At 40.9% G+C, this 19,872-nt stretch overlaps 1 protein-coding gene across 11 annotated transcripts in view; it reads left to right on the top strand.

The window, feature by feature from the left end:
• The window catches only part of DYRK1A (dual specificity tyrosine phosphorylation regulated kinase 1A), a 145,604-nt gene that overhangs the window by 80,939 nt on the left and 44,793 nt on the right, over positions 1 to 19,872 (top strand). For 2 of the 11 annotated variants that reach the window (XM_030880896.2, XM_030880897.3), the window contains exon 1: positions 10,191 to 10,211. The exons of 8 other annotated variants lie outside the window; for them this stretch is intronic. The gene's annotated coding sequence lies outside the window, so the exon portion shown is untranslated. Of the gene's footprint in view, positions 1 to 10,190; positions 10,212 to 10,323; positions 10,342 to 19,872 lie in introns of those variants that run through there. One more of the 11 variants, XM_030880904.3, reaches the window with a different exon arrangement.

Here is a 19,872-nt window from a genome sequence, read left to right as displayed (position 1 = left end):
ATCCTTACTAATGGGAGGTGGCATACATCTGATCACTGTTTTCAAACTGGGAAATAACATTTCTTTAAGTATTTACTAACCTTTCTGGGTAGATATTACTTTCTGTATTCATTATGGTAGGCTAACTGGTATAACAAACATACCCAACATTTCAGTGATTTTATTTTTTTTTATATATATATATATTTTTTTTTTTTTGCGGTATGCGGGCCTCTCACTGTTGTGTCCTCTCCTGTTATGGAGCACAGGCTCCGGACACGCAGGCTCAGCGGCCATGGCTTATGGGCCTAGCCACTCCGCGGCATGTGGGATCTTCCCGGACCGGGGCACGAACCCGTGTCCCCTGCATCAGCAGGCAGACTCTCAACCACTGTGCCACCAGGGAAGCCCCATTTTTTTTTATAATTAAAAAAATATATATTTTTATTTATTTCAGGCTGCATTGGGTCTTCGTTGCTGCACACGGGCTTTCTCTAGTGGCAAGCGGGGGTTACTCTTTGTTGCGGTGCGTGGGCTTCTCATTGCGGTGGCTTCTCTTGTTGCGGAGCACGGGCTGTAGGCCCGTGGGCTTCAGTAGTTGTGGCACGCGGACTCAGTAGCTGTGGCTCTTGGGCTCTAGAGCACAGGTTCAGTAGTTGTGGTGAGCGGGCTTAGATGCTCTGCGGCATGTGGGATCTTCCCGGACTAGGGCTCGAACCCGTGTTCTCTGCATTGGCAGGCGGATTCTTAACCACTCAGCCACCAGGGAAGCCCTCAGTGAGTTTAAATTAGAAGTTTATTTCTTGTTCATGTAGTAGCCTACTGACTGTTGAATCAGGGGATAACTGTTCTGCTCTGTACAGTTATTCAGGGACCAAACTGTGGACATTTTCCTATCTTACATGTGGTGTATAAAGGTCACCCTGGGCTTTGGCATTCAGTCATTGGATTGGGAAAGAGCATGGAGGTTTACATGGGAGATTTTTATGGGTCAGACCTGGTAGTACCACACATCACTTCTGTTGACATTCCATTGGTCAGAGGTTAGTTACAGGGCCATGCTTGCTGCAAGAGAAGCTGGGAAATGACTAGTTGCCTCAGTAAGGAAAAAAAAAAGTACCTTTAGTTACCGATTAGTAGTCTTGTCCACATGGCAAATGCAGCCACCATAAATATGACCAGCAAGACCTTGATTTAGTCTATGTAATTTTTTCTTTCATTGTTCCTTTTCTCATCCCCCCATGATTCTGCTAAATTACTTCCCCCACGTGCCCCCCCCCCCCCATTTTGGGTGATTGTCCTTCATTGTTCCTTTATGTGTGACAGGGTTCTTGGATGCGGAAAAACTCATCCTTTCCTAATTTGGGAAGAAAATGAATTTAATGGAAGGCTATAAGTTAGCTCGCAGAATTGATTGGAAAGCTGGAGACTGTGCTGGAAAAATAAGTAGGAACCAAAGTGGCCGGCAGCAGAGGACACAGCCAGGTCAGGCCACAGGATGCCTCTCCTGGCACCTTGCAGTCAGTCGCCGCGTGAGCTTTGTCTGTCCCGTCCCCACAGTGAGTGTGCTCTCACTGTTGGTGCATCTTCAGAAGTGACTCCTCAAGATGCTCGCTCTGACTGTTCAAACTTGGGTTGCTAGCGAAGCCCTAGTTACCAAGGAGTGAGGAAGAGCAAAGTTTTGCTACTGTTCAGCTTTTATAGTAGGAGGCATGGCTTTCTTTGTCTTCTGTGATTCCCACAAACCGTGGTGGGTGTCCAGAGACCAAGTGACCAAAAAGTGACAAACCCCTACTTTAGCACCTTTTCATCAGGAGAAAATGTCCCGTATTTTGGTGTAAGATAGGAGACTGTTCCAGTCTTGATTTTGCCACTGACCTTTTTGGACAAGTCGTTAAAACTCTGGATTGCAGGTGCCCCCTTTATAAATTGAGGTTGGGAACTTGATGCCTGATAATATTGGTTCATCCACTCACTCACTGAATAAAATATTTATTGAGTGCCTTTATGTGCTGGCTTAAAAGAGGTGAGTGAGAGAGACATCCTGGCCTTCTTGTAGTTCAGTGGATGAGCACAGAAATCATTCCAATGCAGTTAGGGTGGGATGGCAGCTCGTGAGGAGTCCCTTATCCAGATTAGAGGGTTGTGGGCAGGGGTTTCCTGTATCTCTCTTTGCTTCATTCACTCATTGATTTATTAAAGTGTCTGCTTTAAGCCTTTGCATTGTTGTAGTTTTGAGAATACCTGAACAAATAAGACCAGTCCTTCCCTCAAGGGTGCTAACTGTGAGGGCATGCTGATTACTCCCGCACAGAACATGCTTGCTGTGCTAACCGCAGAATAGTAGGAAAAGAAGTGGAGCAGGGAGCAGCTCACTGTAAGATTCTGGGAAGGTTTCTAAGAGAAGATGACATTACATCTGGGTTTTGAAGTTTGAGTTCAAGATTTCTAGGAGCAGAAAAAAGAAAAGGGAGTATTCTAGATAGAGGGAAAACTTCTGCTCAGACACTGTCAATGCAGCTGAGAGAAAGGATGTGTGATGGGGGGACAGGATGGAGGGAATGGTGGGCAATGAGATGAGAGCTGTAAACACTTAAACCTGGAAGCTCTGAATGTCTCAAGGTGTTGGAGATCTTGAAACTTTTTTAAGGAAGCAAACTTTGACAGCAGTGGGGAGAAGGTGCAGGTACTGTAGAATCCTCAACCGTTTCTTCTGAATTGAGATCTTGATGAAGAGTACAGAAATAAGCAGATGGATTTGTGAGACATTCCTAGGCCAGAGTCATAGAATGTAGTTGGATTGTGTGAGAGTGTGTGTGTGTGCGCGCGCGCGCGCATGTGCGTGCACAGGGAGGGAGGGAAATGAGACAGTGAATAAGGCTCTGCCGTCTCTAGCTTGAGTGGATGGATAGGGGGGATGCAGTTTATAGAAGTGGGTTGCACTTGGCATTCCTCTCTGCTCCAGCCTGGGCAGACACAGCATGCCGTGCTTTCTAAACCGAGGTTCAAGTTAGCCTTGGAATCTGTAACAGTATGCGCTCCAGACGGCCACTGCCAGTCTGTTTGAGTTTGTACTAGAGGGGAAACCTGCTGCCTTTTTTCTCTGTTGTGAGGGATGGGAAGTGAAGAGAAGACACAGCTCCCCTCCACACCCAGTTTCTCTTTTCCTTGTCTTATTTTCTTCAGAACACTAATCGGACATTTTTTCTGGTATTATCAAGTTCACTTATTGTCTCAGGGATCCTGCCCTCCCCCCACCAGCAATAAAATACAAACTCCAAGAAGACAGAGACTTTGCCCTTCATCTTCACATTTTTGGCCTTAATGCTGAGAACTTTATCTAGAACAGCACTGTCCAACAGAATATAATGTAAGCCACCTATGTAATTTAAGTTTCTAGGAGTCACAGTTTAGAAAATAGAAAAAAGAATCAACATTAATTTTGGTAATATATTTTATTTTACCCAATATTATTATTATTTACCCAATATATATTATTTATTTAAAAATATTATTTTAAAGTTAAAAATTATTGAGAGAGTTTACATTCTGTTATTTTGTACTAAGTCCTTGAAATCTTGTATGTTTTACGTTTGTTGTACATTTACAGCCCATCTCAGTTCCAGCCAGATGCATTTCAAGCACTGAGTAGCCCTACCTGTGATTAGTGGCTGCCATATTGGACAGCTTAGGTCTAGAGCATAGTAGGGGCTCAGTAAATTTTTTTTTTTTTTTTTTTTTTGCGGTATGCGGGCCTCTCACTGTTGTGGCCTCTCCCATTGCGGAGCACAGGCTCTGGACGCGCAGGCTCAGCGGCCATGGCTCACGGGCCCAGCCTCTCCGTGGCATGTGGGATCCTCCTGGACTGGGGCACGAACCCGCGTCCCCTGCATCGGCAGGTGGACTCTAAACCACTGCGCCACCAGGGAAGCCCGCTCAGTAAATATTTGTTGAATGAATGAATTAGAAGATAGATTGGTTGTTAAGGGGGCATGTAGAATCCAGGAAGGATTTGGTTTTAACAGTAAGGAAATAGAGCATATTAATATGTTTGACAGAACTGGAAGGGAGAGGTAGATGATAATAAATGGGCAGTTTGATGGAGGAAGTTCCCTGGAGGAAGGCCCCTGAGGAGGTAGTTGGAAATGGGGTCTGGCAGCCCAGGTAGGAAGGATGAGAGATGTTCTGCTATCTTACCTCTTTTGAAGAGGTATGTTCTTCAGTTATATTTTAGGAAACCCAAATCCAGTTTGTTTAGCATAAATTTCTAATTGGAATTGTGTTATAACTATTTGTTCCCCTCATTTTAGATATTAGATAGTTGAGAGTTATTTTAAAAAATCTTAAAAGTGGTTTTCCTAATGACTTAAAAAAATTGAATCATTATGTTGTACGCCTGAAACTAATATAATGCTGTATGTCAATTATACCTCAATTAAAAATTTTTTTAATTAAACAAAGAAAGGAGGGCTTCCCTGGTGGCGCAGTGGTTGAGAGTCCGCCTGCCGATGCAGGGGACGCGGGTTCGTGCCCCGGTCTGGGAGGATCCCACATGCCGTGGAGCAGCTGGTTCCGTGAGCCATGGCCGCTGAGCCTGCGCATCCGGAGCCTGTGCTCCGCAACGGGAGAGGCTGCAACAGTGAGAGGCCCGCGTACCACAAAACAAACAAACAAACAAACAAACAAAAAAAGAAAGGAAAAGAAAAACATCTTTTCACTTGGGAAGTGGGAAGAAGTGTTATTGACATGTATCAACATTCTTTCTTTGATGTCATTCGACTAGAAAAAGAAGTATTTTCTGTGTTAAAATTAACTTAATCAAATCTAGTTTTTAGCATTGTGATTATATTTATCTGCATTGTACATGTCTGAATATAAAATAAGGTTATTTCCCCAAAATTATTCTTCAGTCCCTACATACTTGAGTTCTTAAACAGTCTTTTATATTGTCTCTTCTGTTATGGGGTATACTACTGTTCATTACTTTATTGTTCATTACTGTTCATTACTTTATCTGAATAATAGAGGTCTGTTTGAGGATGACATGTAAGCATGGGGAACTGCTTTCAGTAGTAGTTTGGGATGCTTATGGAGATCGTTTGATGTAACGAATCTGTTCAAAGTGAGGCAGAGAAATTTAACACAGATTTTTAAGGTCATGATCTCATGTTTTCAGGTGTTGATGTTGTAAATAAAACTTTTGAAGACCATGTTTTAAAGTATTGTAATAAGTAGAAATCGTGAATATACCCGTAGAATTAATGGAAAACATCAACTCTTCTAATTTAAAAAGTTTTTAATCTTACTTGGGATAATATATCCAGTTATAGTGTCATACGGTCATTCAAAAAATGTTGCCTTTAAAACAGTTTAGAAGTTAAGATTGTGTGCTCTGGGAAACCTAGATGACTTTAGAGGAAATCTAATGAGGACAAGAAACTGGTATTGAAGATTGGAAGTAGGCTTTTGACTATATCGTGATGGACACCTCCCATATATATAGATAGATATGCACAGGCACACCTCAGAGATACTGTGGGTTCGATTCCAGGCCACCACAATAAAGTGAATCACATGAAGTTTTTGGTTTCTCAGTGCATATAAAAGTTATGTTTACACTATACCGTCGTCTGTTAAGTGTTCAGTAATAGCATTATGTCTTTTAAAAAAGTACATACCTTGATTTAAAAAATTCCAAAAAAACCCCAATTACAATAGTAACATCAGAGATCACTGATCACACATCACCATAACAAACGTAGTAATAATGAAAAAGTTCGGAATATTGCAAGAATTACGAAAATGTGACACAGAGACATGAAGTGAGCAAATGCTGTTGGAAAAATGGTGCCGATAGACTTGCTTGACTCGGGGTTGCCACAAACCTTCAATTTGTAAAAATCACAATATTTGCGAAGTTCAGTAAAGTGAAGCGCAGTAGAACAAGGCACACCTGTAGTCATGGTCTGATTGGGAAATGTGAACTCTTCTTGCTTTGGGGACAGTCGTATATTCCTGACTGAGGTATGCTCAGGCAAATATGATGATGTCAAGGCTGGAAGTGACTGGGGAGATGGTTATTCATGGGTGTTCAACCTTTTATCTGCCCAAGCATCCAGAGCAGGTTAAGTTAACACCTGTCAAAACAGAGGCTTTCTAGGAAAATGCTTCCGAGATGGGGAAGAAAGGAGGGTGATGTGTATATTTTGAAGAAGCCCCAAATAGATGGTGATACTTCCTCTGCATGTGACGCAGTAGGGTATGTGATGGGGTAGGGCTGTTGGTACAGGTGGCATGTTTTTCCCAGTGTCACGTAGTTAACCTCTGAATTTGGACCGGAACTGTGGGCTTCTCCTCCCCAGGCCAATTTTTGTTTTTCTCTGCCACACTCTTTTCCTTCTCCTTTTATTGTTTTTGTACCTTTTCTCCTTTCTATTCTCAATAAAGGTTTAACTGTCTTGTGCTTGATAGCATGAAAACTGCTGAGATGTACTAGGAAGCAGTCTTTGACCAAGTCATTACATTTAAGAACATGTGTTCATTCAACCTACTGCCCTTTTCAGACTTTCTCATTGTCACCACTGTTTCCTAAGTCTCCTAGGCTCAAAACCACTGAGCCATTTTTGAAACCAGCTTGTCTCTCTCTCATCTTCCATCTTTAAACAAGTTTTTAAGTCCTGTCATTTCTATCCCGTGGTGTCTCTTCATACATCTTCCTTTTTTTTTCCAACATTAATCTCCTAAAGCCTCTCACAGTCCTTTGCTCGGACTGTTGAAATAAGCCCCTAATTGATCTCTGCTTGAGGTTTCTCTCTGTTTCAATCCGTATTACACATCAATTATGATAAGCTTAAATAATAGAACATCTATTGAGCACTTACCATGTGCCAGATATTGTTTAAAACAGTGGTCCCCAACCTTTTTGGCACTAGGGACTGATTTCGTGGAAGACAGTTTTTCCACGGATGGGGGGGTGGGTGGGACATGGTTCAGGTGGTAATGCAGCGATGGGGAGAGGCAGATGAAGCTTTGCTCGCTGGCCTGCCGCTCACCCCTGGCCGTGCGGCCCTGTTCCTAACAGGCTGCGGACCGATAATGGTCCGTGGCCTGGCGGTTAGGGACCCCTGGTTTAAAACATTGTCTTTAACTTTCATAATAGTCTTGAGGTTCAAGCACTGTTATTAACCCATTCTGCAGATGGAAAGGGAGGCAGAGATTGAATTATCCAGTCACTCAGTAGCTAGGTAGTAAGTGGCAAAATTGAATCCAGACACTCCAGAGTGTGTGTTTCTATAGTTGAAAACACAGCTGGAGTGGTGTCACTCCTGGCACCCTTTCTCTGGCACCCTCTTACCTATTTTACAAAATCCAAATCTCTTATCCTGGCAGAAAGACTCTTTGGTCCAGCCTGCCTTTCTATCTGTAACCTACTCCTCTGTCTATGTTCTCCAGCCAAACTTGAAGTGACGTTTGAACCGCTGTCTGGAAGAGAAGTGGGAGTTGGTCGGGCAAAGTAGCGGAGTAAGGAGGGAGCGGAGGGTGCGCCTGGGAGAGCTGGGGCTGGAGCCTGAGGGAGGGCCTGCACAGGGTGAGGCTGCAGGTGAAGGTCGGTCTGGACCGTGGCCCACTTCCCGGTCTTGTCTTTTTCCACAGGACATTTTCGTGAGCTCTTCACAAGATTCATGGAGACTGAGAACTGGCTTTTTTAGGAAGGTACTTTTGTAAAGCTTGATGTGAAGTTTATCTGTTTTTCCTAGATTCCTTTTTAAATTCCCCTCTCTTCTGGCCACAGCCATCCATTTGTATGCATCCGTGCTGCGTTTATTTTCACTTGAATTCAAGCAGGTTGTACTTGGGAAGGACATTCTCAAGCAGGGTGCTCTTTCTCAGCCTCGATCTCTTTTCCCTGCTAGTTCAGTTTATCTTCACTCCTTTGCAAGGGAGGACCTAGCAGTCTCGTCTTGTAGGAGGTGTTTCTCGTGTCTCTTGAGCACTTTCCCACTCTTTCTATCTTTGAGGCGTTCCCTGGTGAGGAGAGTGGACTCTGCAGAGCCTGGGTTGTGTTACCACTGACCAGCCATGAGCATGGGGCCACCACATTCAGGGCCCCTGTGCAGCTGCTGGACTTCAGTTTCTTTCTATGTAAAGTGTAACAGATGCTGTAATGATGCCACCTAATTCTTGGAGCTTTCATGGATATGAGGCATACTGGAACAAAACTTGGCATGGAAGAAGGGTTTAATGAATGTTGTTACTATTTTTTACTTTTATTACTTTTTCTTTAGTTGTGAAAAACTATTGACAGAGCATTCTGGTAAAGGGTCATACAAACCTGCTTTATTCTTACTATTACTACTGAGGGTATTCTCTTTGGTTTAGAAAAATGTGCTTGTTTGAGAGGTAAATAATGAAATCTCATTGTTATTTACCTGTCGACTTACTTTTTGACTTCCAGTGAGTTTGAAAGTTTTCCCATATGCTTATTATTGGTTTGTGAGAATTGCATCTTTTGCCTTTTTTCGGGGTGTGGGTGCAGATCTTAGTGTTTTTAATTGTATCGTTAGAGAGCTTTATATATTTAAGGATATTGTATAACACTTTGGACAGTAACATTTTCCAGACTGTTTTCATTTGGCATGGAACTCAGATGCAAATTTTAAATACTTTTGCACAGTAGAAATGGAAGAGGGAAAACTAATGATGAACTCTAAAATGATGTATTTATTTGCTACATAAATATAGTTTTAATGAAGTGTTCCTTTTAAAAATATTATTACATTTTAAAACCTCTGTGAACAGTTAACAGTTTGCTCAGTACTTAACTTTTAAAGTGTCTCTGGTCAGATAAATATCTTGCCTTTGGGGCATTTTGTAATGGAAAATCCCTGTACAGTGTTCTAATTGGAATCACAAAGCCAAATGATTGCCTCATTGGATAATTTTAAGTATTATGCTGCAATTCAATATAGGTACCCAACTAAGCACTTAACTAGATTTAAAAATATCTTGTATGTTTAACAGCTGTCTAGCTAGAACGAAAAAAGACTGAGGAGAGGAGTTATGTGTATGTTCTCCTCTTTTCCGCCTGGGATCAGAGAGGGAGAGAGTTTTAAAAGTGTTTTTTTCTTTCTCAGCTGCTGTTGCTGTGCCTGCTTTGGGAGAAGGCAGAGGCAAAGATGAGGGAACGTATGGGGCAGCTTTCTTTCCAAAGAAACTTTATGTGCCTGAAACTTAGTAGCATCTCCAGACACTTGTTAAAGTGGCATGGTTGTGGCATAGCTGAAGTGATGGCAGCCTGTGGTAGGTGACATTTCCGCCTGTGTTGTATTCCTAGCGGCCTCTCTCTGTGTTCTGATTCTTCTTCCTGGAGGGGAAGGCAGCTAAGCAGGCAGTGTTCAGCTTTTTAATAGCTTCATAATATTTTAGCTTTTAGTTGTGTTGTAATATGTGGTTTCTCTTCCTTTTGTACTTCCAGGTTTCTGGAAGGCAGCTGTAGTGTTTATGGGCCCTAGCAAAGTCGTGGTCAAGAGATCTGAAGAAAAATCCTGGAATGGGGTTGGGGAGGGAGCATCTTTGGGTAATTCAGGTTTATATGTATGAACATATTCATACATTATGTGTGTGTATGTATATACGTGTATATACTTTATGTGTGTATATATATATAAAACATTTAAAGTTTTTTTTAGATAAATAGTATTTTACTATGTATTTGTATAGATTTTTTTAAAAAGGAAATAAATTAGAATCTAACCACCATTTATTAAAATGTGTCATTTAAGCTCTAAACAGAGACTTTTGAGCACAACCTTTCCTTTCCTCTGGCAATGATCTGTGTAACATTTCAAATCCATGGCATTTTACAAAGGAAGGAATACTTTGCGTTTACGTGACTGGACAAGATGATGAACCATCTCATTTCATGTATGAGGAAACTGACTTATTTGTTACCATGCTGCATTTATGCGGGTGTTACAGCAAGCGAGAGGAAGTCTTAAATCCTAGTTCAGTGTATTTCTATGTAGCAAGCTTGAACTTTCCTGGTGTATTTCTCATTTTACCTGTTTTGTAAATGAATATGCTAAATTTGCCTGTTACAGAGGAATCTGAGATACGGAAAGCAGAGCTTCACAAAGGTGGTTATGAGCAGCTTGAGATCTACAATTATCCCATCTGGATGGTTCCAGTGCTTTTCCTTAACTGTCCCACAGATGACTCTGACCTGAGAGGAGGTGAATGAAAACCCCATCTTCTGACTGAAAATAGGAAGTGGCGTTCGTTGAATGCACATGTCACGTTACTGCTGGTTAGGCTGACTTTAACTGTTTCATGCGTTGTCAACTACCGCTAACCCTGTCTCAGGTGATTGTATTTGCTAAACCGCCTGGGATCAGAGGGTATGCTAAGGGTATGTGTCATCTGACAAATTCTAGTATGAGGGACAGCTGTCTGATAGCCTTGAGCTACACGATCACTGTCGTCCCTTCTCGTTGAAAGGCACGCTAGACTCTCAGATCTGGCTTACCGTCTAATTGAATGATGATAGTTCCTTAGCTTGCTTGAAAGAATTGTTTCTTGATTTTAACCAGTATAGTTTGTCAGTTTGAATGACTTACATCATTTTTGTAATACTTTCAGTATCTTTATTTATTTATGAAAGTTAAACTTACTGAAGGCCAGATGACTGCAGTGAACATGTGAATCCTTCAGTTAAACAAGTGTTTAGCATTTATACAAGCATTCTAGTCAGGACCCCAGTTATTTGCTCATTTTCTTTGGTATTAACCCGGATGCCTGATAGAGCAACCAGCACTGTCCTGTGTAGATCTTCTAGATTCTTGAAAATACTTTTATTCTCACAGTGGTAGTAGATTTTTTTCTTTTTTTCGAATCTTGGTCTCCTTTAGCCTGATTAGTTACCTGTTGAATAAATCATGTTATTCTCATACTGTGGCTAGAAAGAAATTTATGTAAATTAGGTCCTATATTTATAGGTGACACTGTTTTTGTACTGAGACAGCCAGAAAAGGCTGCTGCAGCAGCTGTTGTCTCCTTGCTGTTCCCTTGTGCTGAGAGCTGGATTTTGCTCGTTCAGAAGGCATCTTTTTTCTGTCCCTCTGCAGGGCTGTCCGGTGAAACAGCATCTAAAATTAAACTATCAGAAACAAGTTTGCTTTTTGTTTCCCAAAAGGACTGGAGTAGGGTGGGGTGGATGGGTTAGAGGCTATATAACTTTGAAACAGTTATGAGCCAGCAAGGATCATGCAGCTGCCATCATGAAGATAAACCTTTTTTTTTATCGTATTTCCCTCAAACTTAATTTGCCTCAAAAGCATGTTTGTGAACATTTTGTTCAAGTGGCCATTATTTTGGTTTCTGTGTTAAGTATGTTGCTTTCTTTAGCATGTAATTTTTCCAGTAAAATTTTAGTTTTAAGTTTTAGAAAAGTTTTGTTGAAGTCATTTACAATCAGTTACCAGTTAATCACACCTAAAATTCAGCAGCTTGTATGCTTAATTTATTGTAACATAATAATCTTTTGTGTTGGCATTTCTAAATCTTCTCCTAATGGCAGATTCATATTTATAAATTTGTAAATGTCTGTGCTCTTTCTGTACTGCACAGTGAGTTGGTTAGGCAGCAGTTACTTACAGCATGTCTACTGCATGTTGAGCACTGTTCTAAGTCCTAGGGATTCAGTAGTGAACAAAGCTGGAGGAGGGCAGGGGGAGTGTCCGTTTCAGTAACATTATTGCACTGGGAGGTGGACTGGGAGGTGGACTCCATATCAGTCACTAAGTAGCTACCAGGCCAAGGAAGAAAATCACTGATCTTCATTTTCTTCAAGTGGTTGGAATTGATCTCTTGAAAGGTTTAATCTCGCTTCTAAAATTTCTCTACGGAAATTGTGTATGTTTACTTGTCTTTTGTTTCAGCCCCACCCCCCATTACTAAAAATTAAGGGCTCAAAGGCTGCTTGGCACCTTGTTTCCTACTAAAGGGGGGAATTTTTTATTTAGATGGGCTTATTACTGATTAAACATTTTAATTTAATGGACAGTATAAGAAAAAAGGGATTTCTTTTTTTCCACTTGGAATTTTTTCATAGCTGCTGATAACCCATAAAATAACCAGGTAGTATTATCTGTTTCATTTATTTTTTTCTATTTAAACATATTTTATAATTTTAGAATATTGGGAGAAATATAAATTACCCATATTATGTATTATATATACTATGTACAGTATAATAATTATAGAGTCTGGCAGCTGTATCTTGAGTGATTATTTTAATCCTTTTTGTGTTCCAGATGCTATTATTTATTTACTTATTTATTATTTTTTTTGCGGTACGCGGGCCTCTCACTGTTGTGGCCTCTCCCGTTGCGGAGCACGGGCTCCGGACGCGCAGGCTCAGCGGCCATGGCTCACGGGCCCAGCCGCTCCACGGCATGTGGAATCTTCCCGGACCGGGGCACGAACCCGTGTCCCCTGCATCGGCAGGCGGACTCTCAACCACTGCGCCACCAGGGAAGCCCCCAGATGCTATTATTAAAAATAAGTGCTTGACGTTTTACTTCAGCTATAAGAATTTGGTTTGCCGTTAGTAACTGAAAGGGTAAAGGACCGTTTACTGTCTTACTTAGGGCTAAGTAAGATTTTCTGTGATCTAGTTGAAGATAATCCGTCCATCTGTCCATCCATCCATCCATCCAGTCTTTCTCAGTGGTTGCTTGAGGGCTTATCACATGCATCCTTAAGTTATAGTGTCTTGTACTCTAGGCACGTGGGCTTCAGTAGTTGTGGCACGCGAGCTCTGTAGTTGTGGCTCGCGGGCTCTAGAGCGCAGGCTCAGCAGTTGTGGCGTACCGGCTTAGTTGCTCCACGGCATGTGGGATCTTCCCGGACCAGGGCTCGAACCCGTGTCGCCTGCATTGGCAGGTGGATTCTTAACCACTGCGCCACCAGGGAAGGCCTGTTTCTTTGTTTTTAAATTGACTGATTTTTTCCCCCCTTCCACAGTGTCTAGTCTCCTATTAGGTCCATTTAGTGAATTTTTCACTTCAATTATTTTTCATTTCTAGAATTTCTTTTTGGTTCCTATTTATATTTTCCATTTATCTGTTAAGATTTGCTGTTTGTTCTTTTATTTTGTCCGTAATTTCCTTTATATTTTAAAAGATTTGTACTCTATTTTTTGTCTGCTAATTTCACTATTTCTGTCATTTCTGGGTCTATTAATGAGGTATTTTCTTCCTGAATACAGATCTCCTTTTCCTGCTGCTTTGTGTGCCTAGTGATTTTTGACTGGATATGGGCGTTAAGAATGCTAGGCTGTTGAGCATCTGGGTTTTGTTGCCCTCCTTTTAAGAAGTGTTGAATTTTGTCCTGGTGGGCTGTTAGCTTACTTGCTGGTCATCTTGATCCTTTGAGGTTTGTTTCAGTCTCTGTTACAAGTGGAAGGCTGCCTTTTATAGGGCCAGTATAGCTTTCCTCCTAAAGTGTGGATTTTCTGGGGTCTCTGTTGAATGTCTGTGGTGTTTGTCACGATTTCTCCACCCTAAGTGATTAGAACACTTACTGTCTCTCAGTCCGGGGCAAGTTCTAGTAGTTGTTCAGCTTTCAGCTCCCTGCCTGTTGCTCTTTGTGTGGCCTCATGGACCTTCACCTGACGATTGTGCAGCTTAGTATTTGGCCACACAGTCAAGGGCATCCCCAGGTATAGATGAATGGAGCTCCTTCTCTGCATAACTTCCTTATTTCTACTGCCTGCCCCACAGATTCCAGCTAACTCAGTAGCCTTGAACTCTCATCTCTGTCTCCTCAGTTCAGTAAGACCACTGTGTTCTGTTTGGGCCCCCCTCCCTGCACTGTACTCTGGAAATTGTCTCCAGATAGAAAGCCAAGGTGGTTGTGGGGCTCACCAAGTTTGTTTCCCTTTTCTCGGTGATCACTAGGCACACAAAGAAGTTGTTCTGTGCGGCCTGTTGTCCAGTGTCTGAAAACAGTCATTTCATCTGTTTTGACTAGTTTCGTAGTGGTTTGTTGTGAGTGAGGTAGTTCGGTACCAGGTGCTCTAAAATGGTCAGAAGTGGAAGTCTGATATTATAGGCTTTGAAGAGAAATATTTTTATCCCTATACCATTGTTACTTTTAACAATTTAATGCACAGATTTACTTAACATCTCATATTGATAAACCGAGCATTTGTTTAGGTGTTATATGAGCAACTTCATCCTGTTTGTAGACAATTGAATATGCTGTTTTGGCTATTAGGTTAAAGTGTGTGTGTGTGTGTGTGTACATGTACATGTACACATGCATTCTGTGGTGATACATATTGGCCACTAACTAGAGGGTAATAAGAAATCAGTTCATTTGTTTTTAAAATTAGATAATTTATAGAATCATAACATAGTTTCACCTTAATGTATATTTATTTAACACCTGTGGAGGCAGGCACTGTCATGTGTTTGGGATATAGAAGTGAGTAAGAGAAATTGACTGTCAGCAATAGATGTAGCCTGTGCTGTGATTAGACTGTTCTTTACTTCTGGTTCATGAGCCCCCATTTTATTTATTTATTTATTTATATTTATATTTATTTTTATTTTTGGCTGTGTTGAGTCTTTGTTGCTGCATGCAGGCTTTCTCTAGTTGCAGTGAGCGGGGGCTACTCTTCGTTGTGGTGCGCGGGCTTCTCACTGTGGTGGCTTCTCTTACAGAGCACGGGCTCTAGGTGCACGGGCTTCAGTAGTTGCGGCACGCGGGCTCTAGAGCACAGGCTCAGTAGTTGTGGCGCACGGGCTTAGCCGCTGTGCGGCATGTGGGATCTTCCTGGACCAGGGCTCAAACCCATGTCCCCTGCATTGGCAGGCGGATTCTTAACCACTTTGCCATTTTAAAAATACTTCTTTCATCCTTACCCCCTTCAGCTTTCTCCCTCCCTTTTTGAACCATTTCTTCATGTTCTAAATATTCCTGATGGATTCAGTTCATTCTTTCACCGAACAGATATTTACTGAATGCAGGCCACGTCCCAGGCACTGTTCTTAGTACTAATGATATCTTACTCATGGACTTCCATTCAGTTACCCTCTTAATTTGTATTTTTCTTGCCAGCCATCATTAAAAGTGCAACTGGCTACTCCTTTAACGTTTTTCTTCTCTTTTGCTATGGGTATATCTTGCTAGGGACCTTGGAGGTTTCTTCCCACTTAAGCTTGGTTGCCTTTCTGTCATTTCTTAGGGGATTCTGTCTCAGAAACTTGGCCTTGTAAAAGTTTCTGCATTTGAATGTCTGAGTTTTAATTAACTTGAATTATTTTCATTTTTTTTTGTTCTTTAACATTGTTCTGTCTCTTTAAAATCTAATGTGGATTAATACTGTCACAAGGATGGTCTCCTATCAGTATATTAATAAAAAAAAATTCAAGTTAGCTACAAGTGATGCTACATGTGGGTCTTATATCAGAGATAAATGATTGGTATTTTCACTCAGGGTCTTCTCCCAGGCTTTTCTGTTTGGTATTTCCTCTGTGTCTACTTCTGCCTCTGTCTTGCCGTCTCTCAGTCTCTGAGATCTGTTCATGGAATGTTTCTCTCTAGAATCAGTGCTCATCTCTACTAGTGTTATGGTCTCTAGTTGTTAAAGTTTAGAACATAGTGAGGAAACTGCTTCATTTTTAAAAATTTATTTATTTATTTATTATTTAGTTATTTTTGGCTGTGTTGGGTCTTCGTTTCTGCGCGAGGGCTTTCTCCAGTTGCAGCAAGCGGGGACCACTCTTCATTGCGGTGCGCGGGCCTCTCACTGTCGCAGCCTCTCTTGTTGCAGAGCGCAGGCTCCAGATGCACAGGCTCAGTAGTAGTGGCACAGGCTCAGTAGTAGTGGCTCACGGGCCCAGTTGCTCCACGGCATGTGGGATCTTCCCAGACCAGTGCTCGAACCCATGTCCCCTGCATTGGCAGGCAGATTCTCAACCACTGCGCCACCAAGGAAGCCCGCTGCTTCATTTTTAAATAAACTATTTACCAACATTTTATGAACTTTTAAAATTTATGAAGATATGCTTATGGTTAAAAAGATTCATAGAGTTCAGAAGGATATAAAAAATGAAGACAGAACCTTACATGCATCCTTTTCTCCAGCTTGCCTTTTATACTATTTGGCAGCAATTTAAAATATTACCTTGGAGTTGAGCTCCAAGGCATGATTTTCAAGCAGAAGCTAACGCACCATTGTAAAGCAATTGTACTCCAGTAAAGATATTTAAAAAAAATACTTTTGAATTAAGTTTTGTAAGTTTATCATTAAATTAAAATATCTGCTATTGCAACATGTATTTATGATACATTCTTGGGCTAAAATATTATTTTTAATTTAGTTGAATAAGGGTTATATATAATATGGCAGATACAGGTTAAACCATATGAAATTGCTGTTTTGTAGGCCAAAGGAGGTCTAATGTCAGCAATTTCATATAGTTCAGCCTAATTCTTTATCATCGTCTCTGTTATAGGATGAACTGAGTCTATTTCCTCATTAACATTTAGATTTAAAAAGGAAGATGGGAGCTTCCCTGGTGGCGCAGTGGTTGAGAGTCTGCCTGCCAATGCAGGGGACATGGGTTCGTGCCCTGGTCTGGGAAGATCCCACATGCCGCGGAGCAGCTGGGCCCGTGAGCCATGGCCGCTGAGCCTGCGCGTCCGGAGCCTGTGCTCCGCAATGGGAGAGGCCACAACAGTGAGAGGCCCTCGTACCGCAAAAAAAAAAAAAGGAAGATGGAAACTTTAGAAAGAATAAAAACCATGGTGATTTGCTTAATTATAGAATCAAGTTGACAAGAAATTCCCATATTAGTTTGTCTTCTTGGAGTCTTATTATAGGAGAGGAATGAATGAGTGAATACCTTAAATACTTTCTGGCATTGTGGGAGGAAACTAAACTTGAGTCTCTTTCTGGATTTCACATGCAGCAGTTGAGCTAAGAAAGGAGACAGTGAGCATGTGGCAGACACCACCTATATACCAGGCCTTAGTGCTAGAAGCTTAATCTTTCTTTCACTTCGCTAAGTAACTGGTAATGTTACTAAGTAGTTATAATAGATTTTATAGTAAACAGATGGTATTGTAAATAGCTTTATAAAAAAAAATCCCACAGGGACTTCCCTGGTGGCTCAGTGGTTAAGAATCTGCCTGCCCACGCAGGGGACACAGGTTCGAGCCCTGGTCCTGGAAGATCCTACAGGCCACGGAGCAACTAAGCCCCTGCACCGCAACTACTGAACCTCTGTGTCTGGACTACTGAAGCCCACGCGCCTAGAGCCCGTTCTTCGCAACAAAAGAAGCCACCGCAATGAGAAGCCCGTGCACCGCAACAAAGAGTAGCCCCCGCTCGCCACAACTAGAGAAAGCCCACGCTCAGCAACGAAGACCCAATGCAGCCAAAAAAAAATCCCACAAGTGAAAAACATAGTTGTTTCTTGTTGACCCACATTTAGATTACCTACAGCAAATTTTAAAGGAAAATCAGATTCTTTGTCACCTACCATACCACTCTTAGGACGGAAATGTGTTTTAGTCTTTAAAAAAAAAACAACCTACAAACCCCAAAATGTGGGGGGAAAAGCCTTACGGTGTATTGTGTAGTCAGAATATAGCCTGTTTTTGGACTCTCTGCTACTTGCATTAGTTGGAAGATAGCTTTCTTAAGATGAGCAGTTAAATTTTTTTAGATGTTATTCAAAGCAGCATTGGCATCATTTGGTGGCTTGTTAGACTCTCAAGCCCTACTCTAGCTCTACTGAGTCAGTCTGCAGTTTTAACAAGATTCAAAGGCAATTTGTAAGCACGTTAAAGTTTGAGACTCACTGTTATAGATCGTGGGTGGCATTGTCACCCCCACAAACCAATGCCTTAGTTACCCCTCAGTGAGTGCTTGTTGAATTTAGTGCATGTAATTGACTAGATCTAGATTCAGAAAATGAAACAAGTATTTTAGGAGGATAGTTGTAACAGTAATAATCAAGCAGCAGCTATCCAGTTCATTGTATTTCTTTCATGGCTGTCTGGATATCAAAAAGTTATTGATCCGTCACCCAAAATGTATTCTTGAGTCTGATTCTACTCATGCTGGATGATTAGTCACTGTCTTGTGATTGTGTGTTTGTGGTGTGTGTGTGTGTGTACATACGCAAGTCAACAATAGTATACAAATTAAAGGAGTAATTAGATTTTGGTGAGTCAAGGATATATAATCCATATTGTAATGTATAAGATAACTTAAAAAAAATAATCTGCGTGCAAGGAGGGCATATAAAGTTTAATCCAGCAGAAGGTAAGAAAGGAACATAAAACAGTTGGAATAAGTATAGAAAGGTTATTAGTGTTCATACATGAATTAAACCCAACTACATACTGTTTAAAAAGAAACAAACCTAAAATATAAGGGAACAAAGGTTGAAAGTAAAAGGATGAACAAAAGACATACCATGCGAAGATTAAGAGGTGGGCTTGGTGTAGTCATGCTAATGTCAGACAAGGTGAAAAGCATTATTGGAAACAAACGGGCAGTTTTTAATGATAAAAGGCCTTATTCATCAGGAAGGTATAAAAACTTTCAATTTATGTAATGCAGTACATGACCTAAATGGGAGATTTTTAATATACCTCTCTGGCTAACCAATGGAATAAGATAAGTACAGAAATAGAAAATACAAGTAAAAGAGAAATACTTAATAAAATTAATAAACCTTTGATTAGACTGATCACAAAGAAGAAAAGAGAAGGACTTTTTAACCAATCTTGGGTGAAGGGGCTGTCACTACAGTTATGTCTACATTGATTGAAAAGCTTATAAGAGAGGGTATTATGAAGAAGTTGATAATGATGCATTTGAAATTTAGACAAAGTAAACATAGTATTGGAAACATATAGCCTACCAAAACAGACACACCAGAAAATGTAAAATCTGAATAGTCATATTTAAGAAATTTAATTGAAAAACCTACCCACAAAGAAAGCTGCACGTCCAGGTGATGTCACCAGTGAATTTACTACAAAAGGATAATCATGACCAAATTGTATTCCAGGAATGCCGCAGTTGATTTAACATTCATAAACCAATCAGTGTATTTCACCACATTAACTAAATAAATAAGAAAACGCATGTCATTTCAGTGGAGTTCAGAAAAAGCATTTAATAAAATTCAGCATCAGTTCATGAGAAAAAGGTTTTAGCACACTGGGGCTAGAAGGGAACTTCGTTAACCTGGTAGTGGTTATCAGTTAAATACCTAGAGCAACCACAATACTGGAGAAATACAGAAAGCTTTCCTTCTGAGATTGGGTGTGAGACAGCAGAACCTGTACCTCCTCCTCTAATCACCGCTGTACTGAAGGTGGCAGCAAGTAGAATAAGGCAAAGTGAAGAATAAAGATTAGGAAGGGGGAAAAAGAAGACTGTTCAAGTGCCCAGTTGTGCTAGTAGCTACTTACTAGACAGTGCAGATAAATCCATCATTGCAGAACTTTCTGTTGGACAGCGCTGTTCCAGACAATGCAGTTTCAACCAAAATCCCAGCATGCGTTTATTTGTCTTGGTGAATTTGATGAGCTAATTCTAAAACATAGACACAAAGAGGGCTAAGAATAGCCAAAACATTCTTGTAGAAGAAAAAAATTCTTTACTACATATTACAACTTCTGAAGCTATCATAATTTAGACAATATTTGGTTCTTACACAAAGATATAAGAAATCTAGGTAAGTCTTTATCCAGCATAAGAGAATAAAGAATCCGAAAACAGATCCAAGTATGTATGAGTATGTGATTTTTGATAAAGTTGACATTACAGGGCATTGGGGAAACTTTCCTTTTAATAATTGGTTC

This window comes from Globicephala melas, chromosome 4 (genome assembly GCF_963455315.2).
Source record: "Globicephala melas chromosome 4, mGloMel1.2, whole genome shotgun sequence".
Lineage (NCBI taxonomy): Eukaryota > Metazoa > Chordata > Mammalia > Artiodactyla > Delphinidae > Globicephala > Globicephala melas.
Note: the sequence above shows the minus strand (reverse complement) of the source record. Positions and strands in the feature narration are given on the sequence as shown.